The sequence below is a fragment of the Scatophagus argus genome, chromosome 23 (genome assembly GCF_020382885.2).
Source record: "Scatophagus argus isolate fScaArg1 chromosome 23, fScaArg1.pri, whole genome shotgun sequence".
Classification (NCBI taxonomy): domain Eukaryota; kingdom Metazoa; phylum Chordata; class Actinopteri; family Scatophagidae; genus Scatophagus; species Scatophagus argus.
Genome location: NC_058515.1, coordinates 14,612,419 through 14,636,878, shown reverse-complemented (window position 1 = coordinate 14,636,878; position 24,460 = coordinate 14,612,419). Strand labels below are relative to the sequence as shown.

General features: G+C 48.5%; 1 protein-coding gene across 2 annotated transcripts in view; it reads left to right on the top strand.

Annotated features, from left to right (window-relative positions):
- The first annotated feature begins 9,543 nt into the window (after window positions 1-9,543).
- trpc5a (transient receptor potential cation channel, subfamily C, member 5a) overlaps window positions 9,544-24,460 on the top strand; it is a 70,146-nt gene continuing 55,229 nt past the window's right edge. For both annotated transcript variants that reach the window (XM_046380998.1, XM_046380996.1), the window contains exon 1: window positions 9,544-9,772. The gene's annotated coding sequence lies outside the window, so the exon portion shown is untranslated. The remainder of the gene's footprint in view (window positions 9,773-24,460) is intronic.

Here is a 24,460-nt window from a genome sequence, read left to right as displayed (position 1 = left end):
GGCTGCTTTCCAGTTAGGATTTTGACCGTACTCTTATTAAGGTCTTGACTGACATGCACTTAATGCATGAAATATATTACTGTAATTATACAGATGACACATTATTTTATATAATGATATCAACAGGTTTCTGTGGTATCATACACGCAAGCACTGAGTAGGTGAATCAAAGCAATCAATGAATGTATGTAAAATTCTCTCAATTTAAACAAAGGTAAAAGTGATGTGTCTTTAAACCCCCCAAAACAAGAACAGTTACAAGCCAGTGTCCAAATCAGCCTAATATCACCTTAAAAATAAATCAAGAAGCATCACTCTGTGATAAGACACACCTTTATTGATCCCCAGTGGGGAAATTGAAGCAGCAGCACAACAGAAATAAGTACAGATGAAATAATATATATAAATAATGTGTAAAATAATATATATTGAAAATAAAACTAAAGTAAGAAAATACAAAATATGCCTTTGTGAATTTGGAGACAAAATCGCAGATAGTATTTATCACATGCAGCAGTCAGCAAGTCTATGTAAACAAGACATACAGTACCACACTAGCATATGATATGATTGCAGATCTTTTAATATCATAAGGTATTATAATGGTATAACTTGGCAAAAAGCAACAACTGGGATTGTTTTATGTACAAAATCATTATTTCTGTTAGAAAGGAGTCATAAGTGTGATATCACTCTGTACGGATCTCGATACCATGGTCTAATCCCTCCTGATCGAGTCTGGCTCCAAATGACATCACCAGAACAAGATGGCGGTGTTCCATGGGAGATATTCTGGCTTCACTTGTGAACAGTAGGAGGAAGTGGAAGTGTCAGCCATCTTTACACACTTAATAGGTAAACTTTCTAAACATGCTAAACATCTGCATGCTAGCACTGTTAATATGAGCACGTTGCTAATGTATGTTGCATTTTAAGGCTCACAGAGCTGCTAGCATAGCTGTCAACTCCTAGTCCTGCAATGTTGTCAATCTGCTTCCTAGTGGTACAAAATTTCTGATATAATTTACTAAATATTAAGCCTCTATAAATAAGTTGTTTCCACACAGTGATCTACATGACACAATTGTTAGCATGCTAGCAATAGCAAGCCAGTAATATGACGATTGTTTTGCACTTATTTGGCCCCCATATGGCGAAAAATCTGTTCAAGCAACATTTATGTTATCTTACCGTATTTTTCAGTTATTCTCAGTGTTTCTATTTTCTCACATCTGAAGTGATTTCATTTAATGCAAATCAAATCTAAACTTCATCCTTACTGCTGGTTGTTCTTACCACATGCTAATATTCCTGCTCTGTGGAGGAACAGCACAGGTAACACCAGACTGCTGGGGAGGTTAAACCAGGCTCCAGACACTATCATCACACACTCACTTTTTCCTCTTGTGACCTCAAGAATAGCCCAAACCAGACCCCCCAAAAACCTCAACGCAAGCACTCCCAGTATGGCCATAATGGTGTGAAAAGCCCTCTGCTTTGATCGGTCAACCCTCTCCCTTTGCCCACCCTGTTCTCCTGGCCCTGGACGAATCAGAACGCAGAGGACAGAAACGCTGCAAAAGGTGATGACAACTACGGTGAAAATCATGTGACACAAATCGACGACTATGAAGACATTGTTCATAGCCCACACACACGTTTCTCCAAAGCACAGCAGCCAAACACACCCCATGCTGATATTTCTGATTCTGATCCCTCTCTCTGTTCTCAAGCCCAGGTAGGTGATGGGATGAACGACAGCCAGGTAGCGCTCCACACAGGTGAGGGAGTGAAAGGACATCTCTGCATACCAGGCAAAGGACCAAAGCCCTATACCCACTGTTACTTCAGCGACATGACCCCTAAAGATACCATGAGTGGACAAGATGTGCCCAAACACACAAAACAGCTCAATGAGGACCAAGTGGTAGGTGAAGCTGTCTGAGTGACTCATCGTCACTGCTGTGGAGGTGGAGCGCTGCTGCCACCATCGCTGGAGACCCCGGTAGAGGACGAGGACGCAGAGAGGGAGGAGGAGGAGGATGTTTGTGACGCTCACTGACACTGAGATGAAGGAGCCCGGCCTGGTCATGAAGCAGTACAATTCAGCTGGGAGGTCGGAGTTGATGGAGGAAACGTTAGGATGAAGGAAGGAGTCACTGGAGGAGGAGGAGTTTGCTGACATATCTGGAAGAGAAGAAGACAATCAAATGGAAATTCGATGCTTGTTTATCAATTCTGCTGCTCCTCCTTTGTTTTTGAGTCTTTCCTTATCTGAACTCAATGCTCCAGAGACAGTGCATGGACTCCTCTGGCACAAACTTGTGTTTTTGGAAGGTACACATAATGATTGCTGAGTTTAAAGTCGATTCATCACCTTATCAAATGTCTTCTAATCATGACAGCCTGTGTTTTAAAAGCTAACGTAAGTGAGATTGAGCCTCTTTGTTTATGAAGGTAGAAACAATAACCACATGAGGAAATATGTTAAATTATCAAAACTGTTTTGATTTGGATATTTGAGTCAGGGCAGTACAGTAAAGTTTATTTTATGCTCATTTCAGTCATCCATGCTGCTGTAGATTTAAGAAGAGGGTGAAATTAAAAACTAAAAGAAGACCAACCTCATCAGTGTTTGCTCGTGGTCTTTGTCCCTCTGAGTCTCGCCTCTATGGACTTCTGTGCCCGAGTATCTGTTGCCAGTAGACCCTACTGGCTGCATAATGCATCCCCACCCATCATCCCACCCCACCTCTCTTCACCTCTCTCTCCCTCTCTCTCTCTCTCTCTCTCTCTCTGTCTTAAGCTAAATTCAAATGTTTTATTTGCATAAAAAAGCGACAAAGACTGTTTGACAAATGCATGAACTGACAGGCCCGTGAAACTGCTGTGCTCTCCGAGACTAACGGGAGCAGCTGGAGAGCCATCGTGGGCTGGTTTCTCCATGTTTTTTTTTTTAACCAAAAAGATTCTGTTTGCTTAATGGAAGGTGGAGATGCCATATATGAATATGTTCTGATGCAGCAAAGAAACTGATGCCAAAGATAGACGGAAACTTGAATTAATGTGTTTTTCCTTACATAAACTTGTAGGATGCTGTGATGGGATAATCATCACTTGGTCTCTTTTATCTTTTCCTTCACTAAATTCAAAAAAATATTCTGTTATTCTCTACATTTTCTAGTAACTAGAGAGATTTCATTGATGCTGATTGCATCTAATCTTCACTTGTTGTTGTTCTTACCACATGCTAATATTCCTGCTCTGTGGAGGAACAGCACAGGTAACACCAGACTGCTGGGGAGGTTAAACCAGGATCCAGACACTATCATCACACACTCACTTTTTCCTCTTGTGACCATGAGAATAGCCCAAACCAGACCCCAAGAAAACTTCAACACCAGCACTCCCAGTATGGCCATAATGGTGTGAAAAGCCCTCTGCTTTGATCGGTCAACCCTCTCCCTTTGCCCACCCTGTTCTCCTGGCCCTGGACGAATCAGAACGCAGACGACAGAAACGCTGCAGAAGGTGATGACAACTAAGGATAAAATCACGAGACAGAAATCGACGACTATGAAGACATTGTTCATAGACAACAGATACATTTCTCCAAAGCACAGCAGCCAAACACACCCAATGCTGATATTTCTGATTCTGATCCCTCTCTCTGTTCTCAAGCCCATGTAGGTGATGGGATGAACAACAGCCAGGTAGTGCTCCACACAGGTGAGGATGTGGAAGGACATCTCTGCATACCAGGCAAAGGACCAAAGACCAAAACCCACTGTTACTTCAGCGACATGACCCCTAAAGATACCATGAGTGGACAAGATGTGCCCAAACACACAAAACAGCTCAATGAGGACCAAGTGGTAGGTGAAGCTGTCTGAGTGACTCATCGTCACTGCTGTGGAGGTGGAGCGCTGCTGCCACCATCGCTGGAGACCCCGGTAGAGGACGAGGACGCAGAGAGGGAGGAGGAGGAGGATGTTTGTGACGCTCACTGACACTGAGATGAAGGAGCCCGGCCTGGTCATGAAGCAGTACAATTCAACTGGGAGGTCGGAGTTGATGGAGGAAACGTTAGGATGAAGGAAGGAGTCACTGGAGGAGGAGGGGTTTGTTGACATATCTGGAAGTGAAAAAGGCGATGCTAATCAAACAGAAATATATATTAAATATGTCAAATGTCTAAAATTCATCCATCCATCCATTTTCTATACCGCTTATCCGTCAGGGTCGCGGGGGAGCTGGAGCCTATCCCATGTCTAAAATTTACAGGAAAAAAAGAATGCTATCTCTACTACAGATCTAACTGCCTGCCATAGCAGATTTGTTTGTCGTCTGTGAAGATCATGATTTTATAAAACTAATAATAATAAGAAGACAAACCTGTCCAGTGTTGGTTTGCGCTCGTTCCTCGCCGTGCGTCTCCTCTGTGAATGAGCGTCTGATTGCAGCCACGCTCCACCTGCCTCGCTCTAAACATTTGAATAAAAAATGTCAATGCGTCACTGAAAATAACACTGGCAAATCAGCTGAGGGATATGCAATCACAGCAACAGATCAAACGGAGGAATTTAACAATATGCAATACAGACAAATGCATCTAAGTACATTTACAGACAAACCCACACCTGTCTGTACTGTACTGCGTTTCTTCCTGTACTTGGATACAGTATGCAACTCTCTTAGCTTTTTAGGCTAATAAATAAACTATTCTGTTAGATGCCACAAGTCACACATGTCAAAGATGGTGTGCCTTTGTTTGTCTTGAAGCATGTGTGGGTTCATGTAGGTGTGGAGCAGGTGCAAAGAAAATAAAGCTCAACCATCATGGCGTCACACAGCGGCTGCCAGTGACCTCGTGTCAAACAACAAGTCGACGGCTCGACCCTTCTTCACCCGATACGTTATTAATATCACATCTACAGGCCCTACCCCAACTTTAATCTCTCTAAAAATGGTGTCACTCAGTCTAAACCTGATGTTCTCACAAAGAGAACACACACACACACACACACACACACACACAGAGTCACAGCAGGTGTTCTGGGATGCTCGACACTGTTTGATTTGAATAAGTGCCAGTTTTAGTTCCACGTCATTTGAATCCTGCCAGGCTGATGGAAATCTGTCAGTCCAGCTACTGATACACGTAAAGTCAGTATGCTTTTAAAAATAATCTAAAATGCGTCAGACACGACGCCATAAATGAGCAGCGTTCATAAAGTCACTTCCCCCCCAGCTGTTTCAGGATTCGGCCACACTCCACCAAGAAGGTTATTCCTGCCTGAAAGGCGAACGGGTTTTTCTGTGCGTTCATGTCGGCCAGGTGCCGGCCAGGTGTCGGCCAGGTGTCGCCCAGGTGTCGCCCAGGTGTCGCCCAGGTGCCGGCCTCTCTTTTCTCCCTCCACCCACACATTCACACACTCCATCCCATCTCCATCTCCCTGACTCTCCGCACTTCCACACTCTCACACCCTGCGGAAATGAGAGATTGAAACAGCATTCATCTGATGAAAACACTCCCCCTCTAATCCTCCTCCTCCACCTCCTCCACCTCCTCCCCAGCTCATCTTTTTCACTGCTGCTGCTGTTAACAAACACTGCGAGTTCGGGCTCAGGATGAAAAGAGTGAACGGGCACAGGAAATGGGGGCTGATGGGATTGGTGCTGCGGTGTTTTCCAGGACAGGATGCTAATCTGTTTACCAGCTCAGGTGAAAGGAGGACGGCGGATGTTTTGTGATGAGGTGCGGCCGTGTACGTCTCCTCCACCCGTTGTCTTCCCTCTCCTCTCGCAGGCTCGTTGCATCCACCTTCACTTTCACTCACTCTTGATTGATGTCACCCGACTCCCTCTTGCTTTCCATTAAACTCAACAACGTGTTGTTAGAGGCAACAGCCGAGTTTTATATGCTGCAGAACTTGCAGAGCAAATCTGATGGGCTCAGCAGTCCTGAAAAGACAGATAAGAAAGATAACGACAGCCTGGGGAGCTGCAGCGAGACCTGAAGAAACAGGCACACCATGAAATCACCTTTGCTCTGTTTTTAAACCTTTGCAGTTTCTCTTCCCTCCATCGGGGTCACGCTGAACTCATACAGCCTCCTCAGTATCTATGAGTGTGTGTGTGTCGTCTGAGAGCAGTGCCAGGCCCGGGTGACTTTGTCGTAATCCAGCAATTTGGGTTTTTACACAAGGAAAAACGACAGCTGAAAGGGAGGACGATCTGTTTCTCCGCCGGCTCAGACTTCTATTCACATGACATCAGCTTTCTGGTGCTACGTAAGGACGTGGCGGAGCTGAGAACCATTTCCTTCCACCTCTGGCCTCCACAGAAGACACAGAGCTGGTGACCATTTCAATACCCCCCAGAGGCCACTCAGTGAGGAGATTATGGGCACAGAGAGAATCAGGCAGGCTCGAGCTGGCAAAGGCAAAAACTACTCGGTTAAGTGTTGAGAAAGATCAGCGATGCTTGGCTTCACACGGGCCTCAGACTCCGGTCTGGTGAAGGTCATGCATGTGACCCATCACTCAGCCCCGACCTCCAACCCTCTTGGGACCTTCTCACTTTGTAAACTCTGCTGTGTTGTCCAGTTGCTCTGATATCAGGAAGATACCTGAAGAGCAACTCGAGTCCAGAGTCCACGCAAACCAGTTTGATCAAATCTGATCACATCTGAGGGATGTCCTCGTCTCCTCCCGTCTGGATCCTCCTCTCCTTAATGAGGTGATCAAGAAGGCACTTTGTCTCACTCTCTGTCTCACACTCACACAAAACATTCACCCGCATCGATGCGCCTGAACACGTTACAGCATACTCACACGCTTTTAGAAACGCTCGCTTACACACTCACATGTGGACACAAAACACACACACACACGCATGCCTAATTTGCTGCTCGGCGGACCAAAGCGAAACGGTTAGTGAGGCAAATATGACAGTTTAACCAGAACGACACGGCTAACAACCGACGAGTTAACGAGAGGGAAATGAGATGGAGATGTGGCCGAGGAGGAGGAGGTTCAACGGCAGGGAGAGAGGAGGGCAGGAGGTACAAGGAGGAACGGTAGAAAGAGGAGCAGCACGAGGAGCTTTTCAGAGAGGAGAGGACAGAACAGGAGGGAGGAAGGTCTGGTCCTGGCCTGGTCTTGGCCTGGTCTCGTGAGATAGTGAGATAAAAGAGAGTGAGATAACAATGATTGCATGAAGGAAAAGAATAGGAAGTACAGGCAGAGTTCGAGGAGGAGGGGGTTTCCATGGTGTAGTGCCCAGATTCACCAGCAGGGGGAGACAAAGGATCAGCTCGGCTAATTTGATCGAGGCAGATCTGAAAGTCATAATCACACATACAAGACCGGACGACCGCAGTCGGAAGAGATCAGATGGCAGAGCTCACAGCGGATCAAACATCCGTCCATTGATTTGTTGACTGGAACAAACGTGTGGCTCAGACATGATGTTCTTTATTAACGTCTGTAAAAGCCCACTGAGCACGAGCTCGTCAGCTTGAACTTCGAGAGCTCCAACACAGAACTTATGGGGCTCTGGTTAAAACTGTGGCCGCCACAAACTCAAACTGTCCAGACATCAGCTTCATCAGGAGGTCCTGGACTCAGCTGGCTCAGCTGCACTGCAGACCGCGAAACGTACACACACACACACACACACCTCAGATCATTCTTCATTTAAACATGAGATGTCTTTTTGACTTCTTATATGGTAGCAAACCTCATACTGCAGCTTCAGTGTGTGTGTGTGTTGCTGTGCATGTAGACACTGTTTAAGATCAGACTAATCCACACACACACTCGTCACGGTGCTCCCACTCCTGCAAACGGCTGTTCTGGACAATGTCACACACTCTTCCTCCTTCGCCATCTCTCTTTTCAGTTCCCTCATCCATCCGTCTCTCCCCTTCTTCTCTCTCTCTGCCTCACCTCTTTTACCTGTTCCTGTCTTTCCTCCCTCCCCCCCTTCTCTCACCCTTTCCTCCCCTCTCTATCTTTCCATTCATCTCTTCATGATGATCCAGTAATTGAATCAGGTGTCCCATGGATACCGACTCCCACACACTGGGCAGAACAGGCACACACACACACATGCACAAACACACACACACACATTGTCCAGACCACAGCAGGCATAAAGGCAGAGGCACCAGGTGTCTGCGTGGTGATGGATTATACGTGTTCCCATGTACACACAGACAGACAGACACACACACACACACACTCGTTCATTCATTCTCTTTGGAACATTTAGCACCAGACAGGATTAGTACATGCAGTGTACTCAGTACAGTGACAGTGTATCTGGCACAGCTGAGTTACACAGCAGTGGGTGATTAGATCTGCATTATAGTACCACTGCAGTACCAGAACTCCTCTGACAGCAGTTGTTGAGATATTTCACACATCTCACCAACATGGCTGTGAGGGTGCAGCATGGCGAGCTTTGCTAAACGCTCTTTAAAGGCCACCCAACCTTCCCTTCATGAAGTAGCTGAGGTCCTCATTTACTTTCCGTGCAGGTCTAGGCAGACCTTTGCTTCCAGACCTCCTCAGCATTCAGGCTGTGGCCTCCAGTTTCCAGCAGGCCTGCACACCTGGGACACACACGCACACACACACGCACACAATGACTGACAGGTCTGATTAACGCTAGAGGCTCAGATTAAAGTGTCCAAAACCCGTCACTAATGCAGTGTGAGCAAAATGACATTTTATTTCCACTGCATTAATTTAATGCCCTCAGTTACAAGCTCCTTTAACTGTCCGATCCTGGTACAATACAGTACACACATACATGTAAAGTACTACCCACAAGCAGCCTGCTGTTTGACAACATTGTACAAAAGTATGACTTTTGTCCGGGTTTTCTTTCACAGCACTGCAAATATACAGCATAAACACATACGAATACAGCATGGTACAAGTACACAGCATCAGTGTAAGAGTGGCACAGAGTTAAAATACTCCATCGTTCCTGCAGCACCAAAAACGCACCATCAGCTGACGTGCGGAAAACATTCAAATACTAATGAACTAAAGCATAAGCAGAGCCGCCCGCGTTGATGTTTTATTGAAGAGCAGGCGTGAAACAGTGCGGGAATGCGGAGGGAGGGAGAGGATGCGTGCTGCTCTCCCGCAGGTTTCAAACCAGCGACGCTGCATTCGCCGATGCGCACTCCGGGACGCGGGACGCCCCGCAGGATGCAGCGCAGTGAGACGCAGCTGCGAGCCGCGCCGCCCCACTGCCTTTAAAGAATGTTCCTCCATCACCTGTGGCTTCAGGGCTGAGACAGACAGACAGACGGACAGACAGACAGGCAGACAGCCTGTATCCCTCCTCTCCCCTCGTCTCTCCCGCCGCAGAACACGCCGCTCGCGTCAGGATGGGTCGCGCGGAGCGGCGGCGTCAGAAGCGTCAGAGGCGTCACAGGCAGAAGCGTCTCGAGCCGCTCCGTCTCCGTCCAGGTGGCGCGAGGAGGACGAGCTGAGCACAAGACGAGGAGGAGGAGGTGGAGGAGAAGAAGACAGGAGGAAGGCGGAGGAGGAAAATCCCGCGAGAAAGGAAGAGAGACAGACACAGAGCCACGCAGAGAGCGGAGGGAGAGAAGAGAGTGAGAAAGCGCCGCACGTGAGGTGCGCGAGAGCCCCGCGCAGAGAGGGGGACTAACCGCTAATTTGGAGGAGAGCGTCGGTTATCTTGGTTCTTTTCCCCCACAGACACGGACGGAGAGAGAGTCTCCGGACAGGTAAGAACCGCACACTGTTTTCTCCTTCTTTTGCCTTTCTAAAGCGGATTAAACCCGCAAAACGGCGCGAATTAACACCTGTAAGCATCCATAATTGATTAATTAACCGGGAGCGTTACAAATGGCGCCCGGCCGCCGCTACCTGTAATCACGTTAACCTCGCTTTTCCAAAAAAGAAACAAACGTCGGCCTGAATGTGGACTGTGAGCTCGCGGGGAGCCGAGCCGCGCCGCGCTGGCGGAGGAGAGGCGGGCTCGCGGGGCTGCTCGCCGCTCACTTCTCCAGCCAAAAGCAAGTGCTCGGGGCTTGTTTCCCGGATGTGTTCGAGTCCGAGCGGAGGGCTGGATTTGCTCCTCAGCTCTTGTGCTGTGGTGCATCCCTCCCACATGTGCTGAATGTGTTCACTTCGAGCTGGATGCGCTCAGCTGCTTTTTCTTCTCTTTTTACACGCCTCGTAAGCTGAATGCGAATATGTTGTTTACCCAGAAGCCTTTGGGGTTTATTAAACCCCACATGTTTGAGGCGGTTTTGACGGTGAAGAGTGATGAAGCTGCTGCAGGTTGTGTGTGTGTGTGTGCGCGTGTGTGCGCGTGTGTGTGTGTGTGTGTGCGCCGTTGCAGGCAGAGAGGAGGGTTTGGCTGGGAGATGCTTTGGGTGACTGGTGGGTGGTTTATGTATCCTGACTCTATTGACTAATGCTGGAAAGAGAGGGGGTGCAGAGAAAGAGAGTGCGTGCGAGCTGTGTGTGTGTGTGTGCGTGTATGTGTGTGTGTGAGAGAGAGAGAGAGAGAGAGAGAGAGAGAGGCGGACTGCAGAGTTTGTGTGGGTCTCTGTAGGCTCTGTGCGCGTTCTTGCGTTTTGCGTGCGTGTGAGAGAGACGTATGTGTGTGAGTGCCTGTATGTGTGCGTGTGTGAGTGTGTGAGTGAGTTGGTGCAGTTCTGCTTGTGTGTAGACATGAGTGCGCATAAGAGAAGAAGAAACAAAAAAGAGAAGAGAGAGAGAGAGAGAGATGGATGAAGCTGCAGAATGGGTGTGTGTGAGTTGTTTTGGTTGTGTGTGTGTGTGTGTGTGTGTGTGTGTGCGTGCGTGCGTGCACTCGGCTGTGCGCTTGCGGGCCCAAAGGGTTTCCCCTGCATATTAAAGCCTTCGTCAGGGCTTCTGAAGTGTTTCCCCCACCCCGTCCACCTGAAGGAAAGTGCAGCCTCCTTTTTAAATGTCAGCCAAAACATTAAGTTTCAGCTGCCGCAAAACACACACACACACACACACAGCAGCACAGATGGCAAACAGCACACACAGTAATGGACATCCAGCAGTGGATGAACAATAATTGTTCCTAATTGTAGCTTGAGATTTTAGTTAATTGTAAACCGTCAGTGTTTGAGACATTCGCTTTGATTTGAGCCGCCTGCTTATTCGGTGAAAGCAGCCCGACGTGTTTGTATGACACAGCAAAGCGACCGCCAAACGATTTTAATTACGGAATAGTTACTGGATAATTAGGACTTGAGCGCTCTGAGAAGCCAGTGCAGTTCAGCTCTGTGTTGTCCAGTTAATGAGTTTAATCGATTATCTGATGAACGGATTAGACAGAAGATAAATCAATAACAATTTAAGAAATATAATGTGCAATAATTCCACTTTAAACATACAAAGAAAAGCGGCTCATAACTCTTTGTTATACACGTTGTTTTCATGTGTACTTTCATTATCCCAAACTCCATAAGCCTTCATTTTGTTTTCACTGCGGGGACCCCTAGTGGCAGAAGTTATGCAATGTGCCTTTAAATCATCTTTTCCATCAAACACAAACAACATTTACTGGTTCTGACGCCTCAAACGCGAGGCTTTACATTTTCAGACAATTTCAGACTGAATACCTTTGTGTTTGGGACCGCCGGCCAAACAAAACCTTCGGCCTTCATGACAACTGCTGCACAACAGGGACTAATGAGAACACACACCTCAGATCGCCGGACTCGTTGGTGCATCGTTAGGGTTTTTGGACACTGAACATCTCCTGAACCACGAAATGTCAGCACCGGTCTTGTTTTTTCAGCTTTGCTGTGATGATTGCGTAACAGCTCACACTTCTGTGATCCCCCTCGGCCCGCTTTCTCATCTTTGATGTTGTTGTTGTTGTTGTTGTGCCAAACGTTACCTCAGCAGCTGCACAGATGGATGCCTTTCAAAATGTCCAGCCAGTCCTGACGGTGAGTGACGTACGATGTGGGCATGTTAGTGTGGCATCTTCTCCTCCTAAAGCACCCAGCGCAGGACAAAAGTTTATTTGTTAGGCGTGTGGAAAGTCAACAAGGGCTGGGAACAAGAGGCAGAAAAGACTTAAGAGATGAAACGTGATGAAACGGAGAAGTCGGCTGAACGCGCCCTGAGAGAGGGCTTTGACATGAATGTTTGTTTGACGACAGGGATTTAACAGAAGACAGTGGCTTAGCTCTGCGGAGCACACAGAGTTTCACACCGAGGAGAAAAGTGGATCACGTCTGAGCTCTGCCTCGGAATAATAGATTTGAGGGTGCGTTCAGCAGAAGCGACTGGTTCTCCGGTTATTGGCTCTTCCTCACCGCTTTGTGTCTCTGCATCTGCCTGCTTCATCTCTGCATCAGTGCACGTCATCGGCGGATGGCCGTGGCGTCGCTGCTGATCTGACGTGCGGAGATGTGAGGTGGGAGCACCTGGAGCCCGCCGCGTGTGTGCGTGTCTCTTGCGGTTGTGTGTGTGTGGTTATGGTACGTTGCGCACCCACATAACTGTTACAGAAAAACCGCCGGTTAAAACTGAACTCTGCTGAGACAAAGTTATGTTTACGTTCAGTGAATCTCACCCGTGTGTGTGTGTGTCGATGCGTTCGTGGACTACGGTTTTCAGGTTGTGGTGAAGAGCAAGAGCTCTCTGTTTACTGGTCGGTCTACGTCCCGACACTCACCTGTGGTCACGAGCTGTGGGTCGTGACCGAAAGAACAAGGTCGCCAACACAAACAGATGGGAGGGTGACAGGACTCAGGCCTCAGAGATCAGGTGAGGAACTGGGACCAGGAGGATACCAAGGCGTTCCCAGGCCAGGCAAGAGATGCGGTCTCGCCATCGTGTCCTGGGTCCGTCCCCGGGGCCTCCTCCTGGATGAGCTGGTGGAAGTGACCAGGGAGGGGAGGGTCTGTGGACGAAACAAAACGTTTTGAAGTTTCGGGTTTGGCATTAAGGCAGTCGCCATCTTGTTTTTGATGGCATAGGACACTACATTGTCCAGCAGGTGTCGCTTTGACTCAGGGCCCAGGTGTTGGAGGAGCTATGCTAGGCTAACGCTGCGTTGCTGCGTTGCTGCTCAGCAAACCGATGAATCCCAGCTCGGGTTTCTGCTCACGCTTTGTCTCAGTTTTATGAGGATCAGTACGAGTGTTGGCTTCACACGTTCATGTGTCTTCAAGTTTAAAATCCCTTTTTGTCTTTTTTTGGTTTGTGATTTTGCTCGGCTCTGACCTGCGTGGGTGAGGATAAGCCTCCCTCCCCCTCCCTCCCCCTCCCTCTCTCTCTCTCCCTCTCTCCCTCTCTCCCTTCCTCTTTCTTCCTCCTCCACTCCACTCTTTTATTTTGCAGATAGGTGGAGGTGCTGGGCTTGTGATTGTTTTGTGCAGCAGAGTGAGACGCAGGCAGTGCCCTTCATCCCACTGTGGACGCTCCTCTCTTTATTGTCCTCCATCTCTCGCTCTCCCTTTCTTTCTCGTCTCTCGCTGATGAGATCCCGTCTTCCATTCTGCTCCCTCCTCTTCGCCGTTCCTCCATCTTTACCCCAGCGGCGCCCCCTTTCTCTTCTCTCCTGTTTCCCTTTTCACTCCATTTATTCCTCATTTTCTCCTCTCTTTCTGCTCCACCCGTCCTCCTCCTTTTCACATTTCTTCTCCCCTTCTTCTCTTGTCTTTTCTACTCGGCGTCGAGTGTCTTGCCCCTCTTACTCAACCTCCTCTTCCTTCCTCTCGTCTCTGCTTGATTTTCTGTTTCTCCTCGTCGTTCCTCCTCCTCTCCTCCCTCCTCCTCTCCTTCCTTCTCCTCTCCTCCCTCCTCTACTCTACTTACCTCTCCTTCCTTCCCTTCCTTATTTCCTCTCCTCTCCTCTACCATAATGACAGTCACAATGACCCTCTCAGGAGGCAATTGAAAAGCAAATGATTGCAACCTATACCATAGATGGATCACACACACACACACACACACATATGCTATTGAAAACACATGTTTGCACAAACATGATGCATTAATGTATGACAAGAACAGCACGTCCAGCACGTGCTGCAGCACACACACGCACACACACACACACACACAGATCTATCTCTGTGTAAGCCTGACTAACAGTGATGTATACTCTACTTAGAGAGGCTTCATAAGAGCTGCTCTCTCTCTTATAAATGCTTGCTCTTACACACACACATGCACATACACACACTCACTCACACACACCGTTAATGCAGTTGTTTTGGTGGCACAGGAAGCAGTAGCTATTAATCAGCGAGTTACGTCACTGATCACTTGAAACACAGACACACACACACACACACTGTAGCTTGCCTCCCTCTGTCATCCATGCTTTATTAGCCACGAAGACACACACACACACACACACACACACACACACACACACACACAGCTGGCAGCAGAGTCGAATTAATCAGTGAGTAGAATGACATCATCACCAGTCCTTCGAACCAGCAGCATTAACATGATCCCCTCCGAAGTGTCTGCTAATGACACACACACACACACACACACACACCGACAGCCACACACACAGACACAGTGGCGTGTGTCGATTCTCACACGGTGTAGATGAGGTGTGTATCAGACAAACCCATGTTGGAGTTGATCCTGACTTTTCTCTGCAACGTTTTGCTCTCATCCTCGTTCACGGTTAGAAATCAGCGGCGGCCGCCTGCCCACATTCTCGTCCTGACGCTAAAACGCCGATTTGAAATGCGTGTGGCGTCTCTTTGCTCTGAAGTTCTCGTTGTCTCAGCCTGCCTGTCCTGCCCTGAATCAAACGGCAGCGTCCAGCAGACGTCAGGACTTCCTGTTTCCCCACAATTCGCCACAATACAATCAGTTTTTGGCTAATGTTGATTAGGAAGTGTTTCTTTATGGTTTTATGGATGTTTTTTTATGGTTTGTGCGGAGGCCACAGCGGGTTTCATTCCTGCAAATGGAGCTAATGGACTCCTGTAATCAAGCAGCGCCGCGTTCTGTCGCCGATCTAATCATCCTTAGTGCACGCAGGAGCAGTTCAGCAAAGTCAAGTTTCAGTCTGTTTTAAGTTCACTTTTGTCCTTTTGTGAGCATTAACAGAAGCGAGCGAGCTGCAACAGGACGAATTATTGTCGTTTTAAGTGATTTTGGTGGTTCCAGCTTCTCCTACAGGTTGTGGGCTTTGGCGTGCTGGCCATCCAGGCCTGTCGTGATATGATTGAGCCTTGGGTCATGTTGTCAGGCGTGTTCAGTTAAAACAACAACAACACAAAAATCCGCTCCTTCACTTTGACATTTCCTTTCTCTTTCTCTTCATTTCGTGCTGTTGGCTCTGCTCCAAAGCAGGACCGACGCAGGTTTGACGTAAGAGAGCTGCAGTCCAGAATGGGGTGCTGATCTCCTTCAGGGTCAGGATGGCCATTTCACTGCAATCCCTACAGGATGTAACTGTTTTTCTCCTCCTTTTACTGCCATGTCAGGTGGGCCTGTGCTGCTCACATGTGATCCACCGCCTGTGACCGTGTTGAAATGTATGCTTAAGACAGGCAGACTTTTACTGTGGAAAATCTGATCCTCGTGAGCTTTCGCCTCGCATCAAGCAGCAGAAAAGTGCTGGCATGACGTGTTCCAGCTGATTTGTCTTTCATTCGACATTGCGTCGCCTTGCTCGGGCCCAGCTCTGACAGATGTGGACATATGTGAGCAGCAGCCATGTTACACGACACACAGCGCGACCGGACACGAACGCCGCAACGCTTCAAATTAAAAGCGTCACACACCATCAGTTATTACGGCATCCAGGAAGTCGGGGGACGACAGGTGGTGAGAGACTTTGCAGCTCTGGCTGGCAGTAGACTGGCAGTGCGGGGGAATCGAACTTGCACCCCAGGCTGAGCGGCGTCGGCTACATAACGTTTCTATTTTTAGAGGAAGTGAAACAGGTTCATGTCTGTCGGCGTCTTTCTGTTACATCACACGGCGAGCCGAACTGTTGACGGCTCCTCCATCAGACCCGTCACTGTCAGTGTGTTATAACAACACACACTCTCACTCTGTTCTTCACCTTCCCTCACACACACACACACACACACACCTGTAATAACATCATGAAGGGGTGTCATGTCAAATCGTCTAGAGGATGCTGTCTAGACAGCTGATGTGCAGCCTTTGACCTCTGCAGCTTAGTCACTGAGGCTTTGGAGGAAGGTGTTTCTGTGTGTGTGTGTGTGTGTGTGTGTGTGTGTGTGAAAGTCAAAGTCAAAGCTGTGGAAAGACTCGGGACACTGATGATAGAAACTATAATGTTATTTATCATTGAATCATCTTGGAGCCGAGCTGATTCATCGCTGACTTCCTGTTTGTGGCTTGTTGATTTTCTCAGTCCTCTGGTGACGCCGGAGACGCCACATTACGTGCTTCTTGTCTTCTCAAAGTAATTTTACAGTTTATGACTTACGGTGTGAGAAATTCATGCACTCTGCCTTTGTGTTAACCTTAAACAGACACGCGGGCGGTGAGAGGATCTCATTTGTGTTCGCCGTACAGTTGAATCTGTATTCATCTGTTGAGGTGTTTGAGAGGTGCAGCCTCCTGAAAGGACTTTACATTTTTAACTTTTTGTTTTTTCAGTTCAGTTTACGCTCTCATGGAATGTAATCACATTCCTGCCTTCACGGAAATAAACATCAGTCAGATGCACGTTTCCCTCCTCTGGCTTGTCCTGACATGACGGGATTGACTCCGAAGCTTCGTTCGTTAACGTTTTTCTCCTGTTAACGCGTTAGTTGGCTCTAAGCCTTTTTTCTCTGAGCAGCCAGGTGTGTTTGACCTTCTTGGTGTGGATGTGTTGATGGAGGCTGACGGAGTTGACGAGGCAGGCGATAATCTGCTGTGAAGAGGAACGACCATTTGTCTCCTCTCTGAAGCTCCTGGGTTCCTCCTTCCTGCTTCCTCTGAGACAGCGGCTTCTTATTGGTCGGCTCGTCCGTGTGCCGATTGGCTGCCAGTGAACAAACGCCAACCCTGACACGTTGGTCGGTCCGCCGTTCTTCTGCAGGATCGCTCGCCTTTAAGAAAATCCAAAAACCCGTCTCTCTAACTTGGTCTTCTTTCTGCTGCGTAACGAGCTTTTTGTCCTGAGGCTAATTAGGAGATGCAAAGTTTCTGAAATGCACCTCGCGTGAGCAGAAGTGCCTGCAGCCCGTTTCCTCTTGAGGAAAAGCAACGCGTCGGCCTCGTGCGGCGTGGCCTCAGGTGCAGGACACACACACACACGCTCGCTCTGGCTTCATAATGACTGTGGGAATGGCCACGTTCTCCTACACGATGCTCAGACCCGGCGTGTTTGAACCTCACGCGGCGCCTCAGCACATTACCTGACAAAGACGAACCTGCAGCAGGACAGCTGAGGGTCTCGCCGCTGAAATGGATCAATTTATTTTAGCCTGAATGTGCAGGGGAAGCGGTCGTCCATGATTTGAGGAACAATGAGCGCAGGCCCATTACGAAAACACAGCAATTACTTTGGGAGATAATGGGCTCAGTTTTATTTTTATGTGTGGAGGAGAGCAGCAGCTTACCTGCCTCTCCTATCTGTTGTGTTTGTCACCATCTATTAGTGTGTGTATACAGTGTGCACATGTTATCAGGACTGACTGCTGCTTCTGTCGGTGTGTGTGTGTGTGTGTGTGTGTCAGCGCAGTGTGCAGCTGCTTGCTCTCAGATCTTCTCGTGTGTGCGTGATGTAACAGGGTTGGACTTTCAGGACGACCTGACGGCTCGTTCACCCGACACCTGCTCCAGGTGCAGCAGGCAGGACGTGTCCATCAGTCTGCGTGATCACAGGTGATCATGTGACCTACGGCTGCAGTTTGGCAAGGTTTCGACGTGAAGCATTTACAACAGTGTGACTGGGACATGCAAAGAAATTAATTTCTATGAAAATGTCATTTAGACTTCAGTGTCTCATGTCATTCGGGAGGGAAAAGTCAGATCGATCAGAAAGCTCGAGGAGAAAATGTGTTTCCAAATGTACATGAAAGGAAACCCGGCGAGAGGACGAGGGACGCTGAAGAGACAGACATTCAGAGAGAGAACGAAGCAGATACCAGAATGTGGACAGGTTGAAAATTAAAATGAAAGGATGGAGGGGACGAGAGAGGAGGAGGAGGAGGGTTGGACATACAGATGAGGCCGCATGTGGAGTGAGAGAGTCTCTGCAAGTGAGACGTCTGATGGAGACGGCGACGACAGCCTAGCGAAGCAGGAGGTCGCAGGTTGTGTGCACGTCATGTTAATGTGGAAACGCCACGAAAGAACACCTGATTCATGAAAACAGTCGGCGAGGAGCATCAAAGGGTTTGGTGTGATGTGACGACGGCGAGCGGATCCTCCGGGCTCTTCATCGGGCTCTTCATCGGGCTCTTCGTCGGGCTCTAAGTTTTTGCACTAAATGTCCCTGTGAGCCTGAAGCGTCCTTGAGCAAGGCACCGAGCAGAGTGTGCAGCTCCGAAAGCCTCGGCCAGTTTGGCGTTCCCTGCGATAACGACGCTTTAGAAACCAAAGTGAAGGAAGGCAGCCGAGTCTCCATTGCAGCGTCTCACTCCGCAGCAGCGAGATCAATAACCTGCAGCATTTAATTCAGCTTAGCCTTCAGGTCTGCGGAGGGGATTAATCACAGACACAATCTAAATCTGTCCGCTTAGGGTCCGCCGTCTTCCGCCGCCGTTTAAAAGAGGCTTACACCGAAAATCAGTCAGCAGAGCCGACTTCTCACCGGGGCAGGAGATTTAAGGAGAGCAGCGGCGCCACGTAACAACCTGTGATGTCTTTATTCTCCGGGTCCGCCGTGCATGCTCAGTGTGGCGGTGAGCAGCTCGACGGGGGTCACTCAGTCTTTTCCTCCTGTCACTGGTGGGCTTCACACTGACAATGTAAACATGCTGTCACGTTATCTCCCTGAGGAGAGTAGGCTTTTCCCACAATGCAACCCCCTCCGTGCGTGTCGGACGTGTCTGGAATCAAGCGCCAAACCGTTGACGGATCGGCGGTCAGTGCGTCAGTGTCCTCCTGTGCTGTCACTGCGATGGTCGCCTGGCACTTTTTAGTGATGTCATGCGGGTGTTTGTCCCAGTCCACAGTTTCAGACATGTGGTCACATGCTGAACAGGAGACAGGAAATGTTGGGTGTCCACCTTGAACCCGTGCTGGCTGTACTGATCTTGTACAGTATCTTCAGCACCCACACCTGAAGCCTTGTGGTCCACCTCAGCCTCTCTGCTTCGGGTGGTGCTGAGCTTCAGGTGGATGTGGCTGCACCATGTGACCGATGAAGCTGATGATAGGAGTGTGGACCGTGTCCTCTTCCTGTATTGCATCAGCCTCATCAGCCGTTTTTGGTTTTTTATTTCCCTGTTTTCTTCTCTCGCGCTCTCCGTCTGCTTATTTGTCTTTTTAATGGAGAGCTCGCAGCTGTTAACAGTGCAGCAACAAGGTTTCCCGCAGGAAGTTGATTAGTGGAGCTGCACAAAGGTTTGTTTTTCCTCCCAGCGTTCACAGCGACGGGAGGAAAACCACTCAGAGCTGCAGCGGCCCGCTGAAAGTTAACATGCAGGTGTTTTAATTAATCAATCAATCAATCAATCATCAGTTTTAAGCAGAAAAAACGCTGAGAAAAATGCTTTTGACTTCGATGACCGAAACAGAAAGCTGTTTTGAGTTTCGTCTTAACGAGACCGTCACACACGCTTGTGCGAGCTGACGCCGTTTGGTGAAATCTCCCCGAAGTCACGTCAGCAGCAGTCGTCTTTCACGGAGCGTCTCCGTCTCACCACTTTCATCTCCTCCGCCTGTCGCATTGTCTCTTCTAGTTCTCACCCATCTTCTCACCTCTGCTGAGTGTGTGTGTGTGTGTGTGTGTGTGTGTGTGTGCGTGTGTCCCTGCATGGCCTGTCTCATCATTTCCCATCTCTCACGCCATATATCTCCGTCTCTCCCCTCCTTCCCTCCCTCTGCTGTCTCCTCCTGGCCGACTGCAGCCTGCAAATAGGATTAAAAATTAACACTCAGTGTGTGTGTGTGTGTGTGTGTGTGTGTGTGTGTGTGCAAACAGAGGGAGGTTGGGCTGCTGAAGTCATTGTTGTTTATCACATTTAATGCTTTGTCTTAGCACACTGTTTGCCACCTGATTGTGGTGGCACTACAGGAACGTTTCGTCTTCCCTTTTCTGTCTTGAACACACGAGTTCATGAACTCACACGCACTGATTTTGGCCTCTCTGGGGATCCGTAGCACGATTGTCTTTTGCTGAAATGCTGTCTTCATTGAAAACACGCGTTTAAATGTGTTCTTAAAGGGTTTTATTTGGAGTTTTATGTGTGATTCGAGCTGAAGGAGCTGTGGAGGAGTTTAGGAGCTGTACGGCAGCCAGCCACCAGGGGGCGAGCTGAGCGGATGTTTCGGCTTTACTTTTGGGAGCTCTCGTGTCGTCCATCTTTACGTAGAGTCAACGGTCAGGCACTGCATTGGATTCTGAGTGTATCATTGGTTGAACATGAACTGAACTGAAGATGTTTGCTTCTGGCTCTCGAAGGCCAAACAAATCTGAGGGGTCTGAGGGGTGAAAGTGAGGTCGGCTGACGTTTTTATACACTCCTGCACACAACTGCCGTACTGTCTCACACACACACACACACACACTGATTCATTTTTATTTCATGATTTCTCTCACACGTGCTCTTACGGTCAGGTGAGACACCGTGAAAACACTCGCCGCCACATGTCGGCTTTCCGGCTTCAGAGCCGCCCGTGACTCAAAGAGGACTTCGGCTGTGTAGCTGTCAGTTTGCTTTATGTCTTTATGGCTTCTGATAGTCAACCACCTCTGTTTCACCTTGCTGCCTCACTTCCTGTAAAGCCAGCGACCCCTCTAAATGTCACTGTGCGTGGGAGGTATTTAGCAGCAGGCCCTGCTGGCCAGACGGGCTGTGAAGCAGGAGCACTTTCATGCTGTCGGAGGGTTTCTCCTCAGCTTCAGAGGGAACATCGGCGCAGCAGGGATGCTGGCACACAGACGGGGCGTTAACACAGCTGCCGTCCCCGAGACGCTCTGCTTTACATTTGAGTCGTTTAGCCGACAGACTAATTCACACAGCGAGCCTCAAAGGACGCTCGACGAGGACAAGGCGGCGGCCTGAAAGCCTGTTGTCTGATCAGTCTTCACCGATTGATTTTATCGCCACGAATTCATCAAACCGCAAGGGAGCAAATTTTTAAACGCTCATTTTATTATTTCAGTTTTAAAGAGAGAAATACTCACAAATGAAGTTCGTTCTCAGCTGGCAGATCATTTTTTGAAGCACTATAAGATTGAGGGAAACAAAATAATCTGGCTGAAAGCTTTAGTTTGACCAGTTACCGTGAAGAAATTCAAACATGGAACGTGGAACGTGACACACATGACAGTCTTTAAGATGAAAATATAACTGCAGTTTTCCAATAACCGTGAAGTAAGCGTCCTCTGAGGATCAGCTGGGGAGGTCAGTTCTTGATTCTGCTGATGCACTTCGATGCTTTTAGCTGCCATCTGGACGGCAAAACATTTTAAACATGATAACCGAGGACTCCGAAAACTGGCTGAACTCTCCAGATGAAGCAGCTCCTGTGTGCTGCTCCATTATTCTTTCCTGGCACCAGACGGTGCTGAAATGACTCTCTCCTCTTTATTGATTATTTTATATTCTGTTTGAGTGGTTTTGTTCTTTTTTTTCTTACCTTCCTGAATCCTATTACTGCTGCTCCCACGACAGCCCAGTTATTCTTCGGGGATCAATAAGGCTTCATCTAATCTAAAGAGAGCTGTGGCTGTGGTTATGCAGCCTTTATAAGCAAGACAACAGGTTTCACAACCCGGCGGCTGAGAGGAGAACAGCAGACGTTGATCCGGACCGGAACCACACCAGAACATCGGCGTTAACGCGAGACGCAGCACCTCCAGTCTCTGGGGTCGTGCTCTTATTGTGAAATATGACGGCCTTTCGGACTTCATCAGGCTCTTCTGCACTTTCATCAGCAATTTAAATGCTTATTAGTCATTTGGCCTGCGTTAATAGGAACATAATATTGATTTACATTGTATTTAGCCTTTTATAGACAGCTCGGCCATGTGAGGATTAACGGGTGAATTATTCATGAAATCCTTTTCCTCTTGGAGCCGCCGACGGCTTCAGCACAGCCACATGAAGTCGCATGAGAGCTCAAAGGGACACTCGGCGTCAGACTCCAGGAGATGAAACCATGTGGCTCATTGTGTCGCACGTTTGAGGCCGATGATCCGACGGTTCGCAGTGAAAGAGCAGGCAGATGCGCAGGTTGTTTTTCAAGGACGCTCGGCGCTCGTTACCCGACTGGCCGAAGAAAAGAAAAGTGATTGCTCAGCTGCAGGAATGTTGGAAAGCACTTCACCGAGAAGAAAACAGCTCAGGTTAAATTCCTTTAACTGTGGATGTTGAGCTGCTGCGAATCCAGGAGCCAAAGGCAGTGAAACGTCGTCCATCAAGTGCACACCAGGAGGGACACAGTTAGAAACCCTGTCTGAAAAAGGTCTTTTTCACTTGTGTTGACTCAGGAGCTTCACTGTGGACGGGTTTGTGTCATCAGCTAAAAAACATCAGCTACACTTAATTATCATGTGAGGGAGAGAGAGGAGAGCTTCAGAAAAACATGAAAACTGGCAGGTTTCTGTGTTTAATGCACCTCGTGTTCAGGTCGTGTTCAGCTCTGCTCTTCAGCTTCTGTTTTCCTTTGTTTCGTGCCATTATTTTGACACACACGTCACTTCCTGCTCTTACGCCTGATGGTGCTTTTCGGCCTCGTTTCACCTGCTGCTGTTGGATTTTGGTTCGTCTGTTCTGGTCTGCCTGGTCTGGCTCTGACCCCCGTCTGCCTCGCCTTCCTGGTTTATGTGTCACTGAATCATCAAACCGCACAGGCGTTGCCTCCAGCGTCTGCGTCTCTTTCAGCCCCATCAGTGCGGCTTGACTTGAAGCGTCGGCCGGTCTGCAGTTCTTTTTCCCGGCGCCGAGCGCTCGAGGGGCCTCCGTGGCAGATTTCATCGCTTAATGGAAGACATCAAGGCCAGACAACGTGCTAATGTGTGGAAACCGACGGCGCTCGGCGCTCTTTGAAGCTGCGCGTGGCTTTGATCACCGCTCGGTTCAGTTCATGTGACACCTCACCCTTTCAGGGTCGCCTCAGTAAGCAGCTGCTCGGCGCACTCTGTCATAGTGAACCACGGAGAGCTTTGACGTTTAATTTAAGTGTTGGGAAAATCGATAGCACATAAAATGGCCTCTTGAAGTCCTTTACAACCGAACGTATTCAAGCTGATGAAGGTGACTCATGTCTGTGCTGATAAACGACGCCTCCTCACATTTTGGGTGAGAAACAGGCAGAGCAGCGACACAATCTCACAAATTAGCATTTAGCGCAAACTTGTCGTTGTTTACTTGCATCCGCTGCAGACGTCGTGATGGAAATCAGCACAGCTTGAGAGTGATGATCAGCCTGAACCTGCCGCCGCCTCATCCTGTCGATGAAGTCTGTCAGTCTCTCGAAGTGAAAAACTGTCTTATTAAACCTTTTGGTGGTCAAACCGATGGCAGCTGTGATTGAAAACACCCGCAGGTCACTTGCTTTGCTTAATGAGGCCTCAGAATGTCAAGCACCTTCTGACTCACCACAGTTTCTGTCTTCAAGGACGTCATTTTGTTCGGACTCGAGTCTTTCGTTCAAACCTGCGGCATGTGAGAACAAACTGTGCGGTCGGCCAGTTCCTGATTGGACTCGTGTTGACGTCGTATTTGGTGGAGACGCTCTTCAAGTGTGACTGTCTACAAAACTCCGTCCTCCACGCAGGCTGCGTTCAGCTCAGCTCAGTTTTTATTCACATCGGCAGAACTTTAGCAAACTAAATAAATCGCTGTGGGCATTTTTCAGCGGCGGTTTTAATCCACGCCACTCCTCAACCATTTTGTGATGAGCGTTTCCTAATCAAGTCCTTGTTGTTGTACATTTGTCACACAGGCAGGTGATGGGTGTCCCGCTGATGGGACTTTTGTGGTTTGATTTTGACCTGAGCTGCAGATTGAGATTGTAATCCTGACTCAAGTCTGGTTTGACATGAAAGACCTGAAAGCAAAGACATTAAATATACAAAACACGTCATTGTGGAATAAAATGGGGTCTTTTGTCAGCAGGTTTTGTGGTTGCGGCCGAGCAGGTCAGCCAGTGGAACGTAATAATGCTGCTGGTCATTTCCCTCCCTGATTGCAGTGTATTGATATTTCTCCCTGCACATCACTGCTCTCACAGGCCGTAAACCTGCCTGCGTTGGTTTATTGCTGGTCGGCTCGTGTCGTTGGGGGTGAGGAAGG